Here is an 8,892-nt window from a genome sequence, read left to right as displayed (position 1 = left end):
AAAACACATTCCTTTTTATTGGAAAATGTAATACTACACTTCTTTATGATTTTTATATATTTAAGAGACCAGAAGATAAAATATGTTTAACTAACTATAACTACACCAAAAATTTGAATCAAAACATTCACTATCAATATCAAATCAGTAGACACATTTTCTAAATAGGAATAATTAAAATCACGTCCGAAACATCTAACTTAACCATATCTTTCATGTTATAAATTTAGAGTGAGCCTTGAAATTAAAAAAAAAAAACGAATTAATGATATAATTTTTTAGACTCTTTAAATTATTATATTTAAATTTCATAAAAACCCTAAAGAAACTTATATTTGGTCATTTTTTTCTAAAAGAAAAACATGCATACTTATTTTAACTTCTTATAACAAACAGAACAAAGTAAGACTAAAAAAGGAAGCCCTTTAACCCTGTTATGTTTGTGCATGCAAACCACACAACATGATTCATCAACTTTGCACATTCTGTGTATAATTACCCTTCTACAATTCTTCACCACATTAATTATATGCAGACGAGAGTTTTAGGGCTCTAGATCCATAACCACCTTCTCATATGAGCATTGAAATGTCACAGTAACTAAACACTTCTAGCAGTAGCATGGTGTGCTACTGGCATGGCCCCCCTCATACCTTTAGTGTTTTTTCCCCCTTCTTCTTCTGTTCATAAAGAAATCCTCATAATTTCCACTCATCATTCACCAGCATAATCACTACTCAAGCAGTTGTTAGAAAGTTAATGCATATGCATGTAGCATAATCTTTATCATCATATCACTTTTTATTTACAGTTCTAAACTAGATACATGGTGGATGGCTTCTGTCATATATGTGCCTAAAACTCATTTACTATTATTGCTTTTAATACCTCCAATCAATCAATAAAAAGGTTCAGAGTTAGTTAATCTTTCTTAAACTAGTTACTTAATCACTAACACATCAACTAACTACTGCAACATTATTTTATTTTAATTAGTAGTTTTTTGTGCGTATATACTTCTTTTTTTTCAATTATAATATCATTTAACCATGAATTGTAATATAATTCAAGTTTATTTATTTTAATAATATATTTTCAAAATTACAGTGAAAATGATTTAATTAATTATAGTAAAGTAGAAGTATTCAAGGAGATAACGTATCAAAATCAATCTGTATAAAGTTGTAAAATATGTATTTAAATTTGATTATTTAAATGAATTTTTTATTAACATTTTTACATAGAGTTTTAAATCTAATTAAACTTTACAATCAGTTCATATTCGTAAGAATTTATTTATAAGATGAAATTTATACTCGTTTATATATTGTAAAATATTATTGTTTTTAATTGAGGTGAAATCTTCAACACATCTTTTCAACGTGTGTGAAATTATATAATGGATAGTCTAATAAGGATTTGATAGTATGTGGTCTCAGAAGCCTAACCAACTCTATTTAAGATATATTTTAAATAACTATAATGATGATATTACATTGAAAAATGAATTTTAAGTGTATCTCAATCTTGTAAAATCGGTTTATAAGATGAAGTTTGCATCTAATTATATATTATATGAAATGTGTTATTATCTTGTATTAAAATAAAATATTTAGGATATAAAATAGGTTAATTCAAGAAATTGATTGAGAAATTAAGAGTGTTTTTCATTGCAATACAATAAAAGTGTACTTTGTTCTATAATCTTTTAATGCATTAATGTTGAATACTGTTTGAATTTTTTAAACAGTGGCTAAGCACACTACTTACAGAAAACTCATAAAAATGTTAATCCAATAGGGGAACATTGAAAGTGACAATACTCCCAGTTTGACCGTTTAGCTAATCTACCTAGTTTCATCAGTCAAAGGAAAATGTTTCAATACGTGTTGTACTACTCTCTCTTTTTAAGTCTCTTGTTTCTGTTAAAACATATTTATTTATTTATTATTTTTCACATTCATAATTAATTTATCATTTTTTTAATTTTAAATTATTAAAATTTATATTTATTATATTAAATGAAAAAAAATAATTAAAAACTACACATAAAGAAATTATTTTACATTATTTATTGTGAACCCTTTTTGGGCTTGGATGGAGGAATTTTTTTATTTATTTCACCACGAATTTTACATCTATGTATAGAAACTAAATAAATAGATAATATAAAGGGTATCAATATGTTGGTAGTTTTTTTTTTATCAAAATAAAATAATAAAGGTATTTCAAGGATACATCAATCCTTATACAAGAAATAACAAAGTTTCACCACATCTAAAACACACATGAAAACTAATCTTCCATACCCAACATAAAACTACACGACTCTTACATCTAATTTCGCACTCTAGTTACAAAAAAACTCGACTACACCACCTCATCTAGAGAGACCGTGTTGTTCTGCTGGTATGACACTCACACGCCTAACCTTTATTAATTTTGATAGACCTCATACAAACGAGGTTTGAGACACCAATCTGAGTAAGAAAAACACGATAAACGTACCTTTGTTGTTACCCATTACTAAACCTTCAGTTGTGCCATTGTGAAGATTTCAATGTGGTAAATATTTTTATTTCTAAAATTCTTTTTATTCCTTTGCTTCCACAATTATCCTACGACTACTATCCACACATCGCTAGATTTGATTGACAATTTCACTTTCCTATGCCATCCTAAATTGCGAGAAGTGCATTTTTTGTTCCTGATGAACCGTTGATGCCAAACCTACCATACTCTTAACATTTTGACCAAATCAACCACACTATCCTACAAATATAAAAAAGATGCAACGTTGTTTCCGCTTCCTCCCCACACATATTACAAATGATACTGTCCAAAAATATCTTCCTGCTCGCCAAATATACTTTAGTTGTTATTTCATCTTCCAGCACCCTCCAAGTTGTCAAATGGGCTGATGGTTGAGCCTTAATCCTCCAAAATCTCTCAAACATAACGACTCATTCCCCTTGTTCTTCTCCTTTTAGAGTATTATACGCAAATTTAACTGAGAACTCTATGCATCACTTTCTTTCCATACCAATAGATCCTCCTTTTCCACATTGATATTCTTGCTTTCCAACAACCTTACCAACTTTTGCTCCTGATGCTTTTCCCAATCAAACAAGCTCCTCCTCCATTCTATCTTCCATACCTACTTGAGGTTATTGTTCCACTCTCCTCCCTACTACAGTTTGTCTTCCTTGTCATAACAAATGGAAAACAGCCTCGAAAACCTATCTTTTAGGCTCTCATTACCCAACCATTTGTCCTCCCACGACATGATCTCTCTCCCATTCCCAACCTCCCAGAAAAAGTTATCCTCAAAATTTCCCTTCCAGCCGTCAAACTTCTATATCTCCTTCGAGTCCTCCACTACAAGGAATCTGTCCTACTATTCATTTGAGTCCTTGAGATTTTTCAACCTCTATACTTCAATTTCAACACCTCTTTCCACAATTTTTTTTTTGGTGCCCAACCACCACATCCACTTTCCTAAAAGAGAAATATTGAACTTCATTATCTCTAACGTTCCTAACCCTCCCTTCTCCTTTGACTTGCAAACTTTTTTCCACGATGTCCACGCTACCTTCCTTCCTTTTGAGCCCCATCACCATAAAAAAATTCCTATGTAAGCTCTCTACCTCATTGGCTACCATGACAGTCATTTTATATAACGACAAATAGAATAAGGGTAAAGAGGATAACACTGATTTAATCAGACACAAGCTCCTCACCATAGAGATAAACTTGCCTTTCCATCTTCCCAATCTTTTCCTCACGCTCTCCACCACCCTTTCCCATAAACTTCTTCTTTTATGACACCCCCCGACAAGCATCCCCATATACTTTAAAGGAGTCTTCATTGTTGAAGATGGATGAAACTCATCTCTACCTTGCCTTAGTGTGTTTGATGTAGTTTTTAGCTAGGTTGCTTTGAAGGTTGCAATGTGTCTTAGATGATCTTGTACTTTAGGGTTGTGTGTATTCAAGGTTGTCTTTTGCTGCATGATCCATCCTAGATGCCAAATCAAGGTAGTAAGATCAAGTACATAATGAGGTTAAATGGTTTTGGAAAAGCTTTTTAAAGTTTTCTTAAAAGGTTTGATTCAGTACAAAAATAAATTTGTTTTCTTGAGAAACAATAGGTTTATTTTTTGCTCTGTTAAAAGACTTTTCGAAATTCTGTTAGGGCACCAAAGCTAAAGCTCAGTCTGTTATTTCAGTTAAGTTGAGCTGGTAGTTTTGTTAACATTTAACTTGTTGCTTTTAGAATCAATCTGTTGTCTTATAACTGCTCTGAAACTGTTTTTTGAAAAGTGGTTAAGAACTGTTCTCTATAAAATAAAATGATTTTCTCACATGAAGAGACGCTGAGTAATCACAATTTTAACAGAGATAAAACATTTCTTGTTTGAGAAAGAGGATTGGAAAGGTTTTGAAAAGGTTTTCAATAGAAAATAGATGTGTGCTTGTTCTTAAAGAACCTTGTGCTGGATGAAGGTGTTGGTACTGTCTTGGAGCAAATAGAACAACTGGTTTATGTTCTTGCAACACAATTTCAGGTGTAATATTTCCCTTATTCGTTCTTGTAATAGGTGTAAGTGTGAGTCATTCTTTGATAGGGTTTCTTGGAGTGCAAGGTGTGCTGAAATAGTGTTTTTCAGCCTTGTTTGTTGAAGTTCTTGAAGGGTTCAAGAACTGTTGTGTATGTTGTAATTGATTGTATCTGTTTTAGTGAATTCCATCTTGGAGTAAGGTGAAATGGACGTAGCTCTTGATGAGTGAACCAGTATAAAAATTCTCTTGTGTTTCTCTTCTCATCCCTGCACTTATTTATGAGTTTTTACATAATCTGTCAAGAAATGAATTTGTTCTTCTGAATCTAAATCTGTTAACTCTGGACCTGATTAAATCTGCCATTTTAGCTTGTTAATCAATCTTCCAAACATAAGTCAATCTGCTGTGTGAATCTGTAATATGGCTAAAGTGTGAATTGTTTTCCTTGACTGAACTGTAACATTTGTTCATTCCTATAGATGCTTTGTGTTAAGTAAAATTGATTAATCTTGTGATACAATCTGAAACTTTATAAGCTGTAAAAGTTAATCAATTTGTTTCTGCTATTCCTGCTAGTTGATCTAAACCTTGTTGATCAAGTTCTATTTGTGCTAAAGTCATTTGTAAAAACAATCTGTTTCCTTTAAAATCAATATGTTCTTTTTACCTCTGTTACACTGTAAATCAGTTTCTTTTGCGAAAATTTGATAAGCTCAATTCACCCCTCCCCTCTTGAACTTAGACACTGTTTAACTCTAACATTCATTACCTCACAATTTAAGATAGTTGCACAGCTCTGCAACAAGTACTGACTGCATCCCACCCCTCCTATGTGACTCTTCATATAATTAACCTTTAGACCTAATACCAATTCAAAACACTTAAGCATGACCTTGATTGCAAACACGTTTTGGGGATTCGCTTTACAGAAAAAACAAAGTGTCATATGCATACTATATCATATTCACCTTTACCAACTTACCAACAATCATACTCTGTAACAACTCTTTCTCCATTGTTTTCCTTACCACCAACTAATCCTTCTATCACAATTAAGAAAAGAAATGACACTAACGGGTCACCTCCCTTCCTCGATTTAAACTCTTGAGTAGGGCTACCATAAATTACCACCGAGATCAACGAGGATTCGAGACAAGTTTTTATCCAAACGATCCACTTCCCACAAAAACCAAGTTTCTATAGCAAATAATAGATGAAATCTCAATCAAGTTGTTGATAGTATATCCAATGAAATAAAGAAAATAACTTTAGCTTAGAATGTATTTGAAAGTTCCATCCAAACCAACATGTTCAGCATTTTGTTCCTCTAACAATGCAACTCTTGTCGAAGTGGTTCCAGTAATTAAGTTAGTGATTCATTTTCTAAAGAAAAAAAATTAACCGTGCTGTAATTTGTCTGCTTATCAGAACAAACAAGAATGTACAATGGTAAAAGACATGAAAAGACAGAAGTCTTTTATCAGTACCTATGATTACAATGTACCATTTTCTTTTACCATCTTTCCACATACAGTTTAGAGTGTCACCACTCTTAATTATGGATACACAGTAAAAAAAAAAGTGGTGTTAACTGTTAGTTACTTTTGCTCTTTATTTAGAAATATAACTGTTAGTTTAATTCAAATCATTATTGCATGAATTTTATTTCACTTTTTATTTAGTCACGCTTCCTTGTATAGACAACGATAAATAGAAAAATAGAAATGTGCACATCACATATCTTCAAATTTTAAAATAGATATTAATTTTTTCTGATTTCATTTCAAAATAGTGTATTAACTAAAATTTAAATATAATAAAATTATAAAAACTAAAAGATAAAGTTTTAAATATAAAAAATTTGGAATTTTTTTCCAACTAAAAAATAGACGATTTAATTATTACATTTTTTTTAAAACACTCTTTTAATATAAAAAATATATTTATAAAAAATATTAATTTATTATTGTATTTATGTATAATTTTGATAAATTTAAATATAAATAAAATAAGGATTTGATCGTTGTTTTATTAATTAATAGAATAAGGGAAATGAAATTTCATTTTGACAAATAGAAAGAATGTGAAAATTATTTAAGAAAATCTGAAAAATAACTAAGATCAGTTCTTTTAGCAGTTTACTTCTTAGCATACTAGGAATTTTAATTTTATTTATCTTCTTTTTGGTAACGAGTACTTTAATAAGATGTTAAAATTTATATTTCAAACGTGATTGTTCAAAACTTGTTAAAACTTCTGAAAGGGTAGGCAGAGATATAAGTGATTGTAGAGATATAAGTTTGAGGAAGAAAGATAGGAGTTGAGATGACCAAACTTAAACTCAGACAATGATAGTCACCACCTTCAAACAATATCAAAAGTCAATATTGGCTGCCACCTAAATCAAATACAATTTTATAAACACATTAACAACTACTCAAAAAAACTATAAAACCTTCAAATTTTTCTTAGAGTCTATGAAATAGTGTTGAAGGTGCCATGGTTTCCCAAATTTATTTTGTTTATAAATAAATAAACATGAACCAATTGAGGGTAATCTAATCTTTATACATATTAATAATATCTCTTCTCAAAAGAAAGATCCTGCAAACTTACTAGAAACGATCAACTCAAAATCGATAAAAACACCTAAAAGAATAGTAGAAAAAAGCAATCTATTTCAACCAAAAAAAGACTTATCATTACAAGAAAATCATTAAATAAAAACTAATTTTAAAAACAAAAAATAATTAGTTGTTATTTTGACTAAATTAAAGATTATTATAGAGACTTAAAAAAATTATTGGTTTCTAAATTGATTTCTATTATTGATAAATAACTTCTAAATTAGTATCTAATTAGCTACCAAAATTAAAATCAAAATAATTGGTAGTTAGGTAATTAGATAACAATTTAGAAACTATTTATCAATAACATAAACTAATTTACAAATCAATAATTTTTTTAGTCTCTAATTTAATCATTATATCAACTAATTATTTTTTATTTTTAAAATTGATTTATATTTAATGATTTTCTTCTAGTGTATTGCGAAATATACTCAATTTAATCATAAGAAAAAAAAAGATACCTTAACTAGTAAAACACTTTTGATTCAGATTTTTTTATTGACTAAACATATTAATAATCAGAAAAAGTATTGGTCTTTTATAAGTGTTAATAGATGATAATAAAATTGTTAAAATTGGAACGTTACTCATTTTCATTTGGTGTGAATCCCTCCAACAGTCTTCACAGAATTTCTTTGGTTTTACTGTAAGACGTTATCCTTCTGTCATCTCACTTTAATTCTTGAATTGACTTTGAAATAGCTCTTTCCATCAAATTGCAAAGATAATTTTCTGCACCATAATAGGGTCCTAGTGAAATCATATGAAGGTTAAACATCTTTAGTTACTTTAATTTGGTTCACTACTTTTTGCTCACTCTACGCATTATGCAGAATTTTGGACACCATCCAAACTGCATTTTCATTCTCTAATTCTCATCATGGTATAGGGTTCATCCTCAAATCCTATGTCCATCAAAAAAACAATAAATAAGAATACATATTTCAATTTTAATATATAAAGACATGACTTCTTTTAAAATATCAAAATTAGCCTTTTAAAAAATGTTAAAATAATAAATGAAAAGGCCTTCTGTACATTAAAATCTTAATTTTAATATTTTTTTAATATTAAAGCTAACATTTGTTCTGACCCCATATAAAGACAGTTCTAAACTACTCTCGACTGGGTCAAGATCGAGTAATAGTTTTTGAAATTTTTTGTCTATAACCTCATTCAAAACATGAAGAATATATATATATATATATATATATATATATATATATATATATATATATATATATATCTTCTTTGGCTGATGAAAAGCTACCAATAAGACTTTACTAACGAAAATAGACAACTGCAAAACCTCTAAAGTTTAAAGACATGAGTCATTCAATAACGTTTTCCACAATCTTTTTTTCTGAATTCCTTACGATAAGTCTACAAATTTTTAATTTTAATAACCTTTACCCTTTCTCTTTTTTATTTCAAATTAAATACCCACATTCTACCCGAAAACCCCTTATGTTAGGGTTCAAAATGTCTCATCCATTATTTCGGATAAGACTTTCCCAATAATTACCACTCAGACATAAATGTTAAGTCCAAATTTGATCTTCGAAAATGATTTTTAAATAAAATCTTGAAACTAAGTGATCACAACATAAATTTCTTATGCATTTACAGTTTTTGGTATTGATTTTTATAAAATGTACCACGTTACGTACTGGTAATTAATTAGAGATATCCAATCAAT

This window comes from Phaseolus vulgaris, chromosome 3, assembly GCF_051622355.1.
Source record: "Phaseolus vulgaris cultivar YP4 chromosome 3, ASM5162235v1, whole genome shotgun sequence".
NCBI classification, from domain to species: Eukaryota; Viridiplantae; Streptophyta; class Magnoliopsida; order Fabales; family Fabaceae; genus Phaseolus; species Phaseolus vulgaris.
This window is presented reverse-complemented; position numbering follows the sequence as displayed.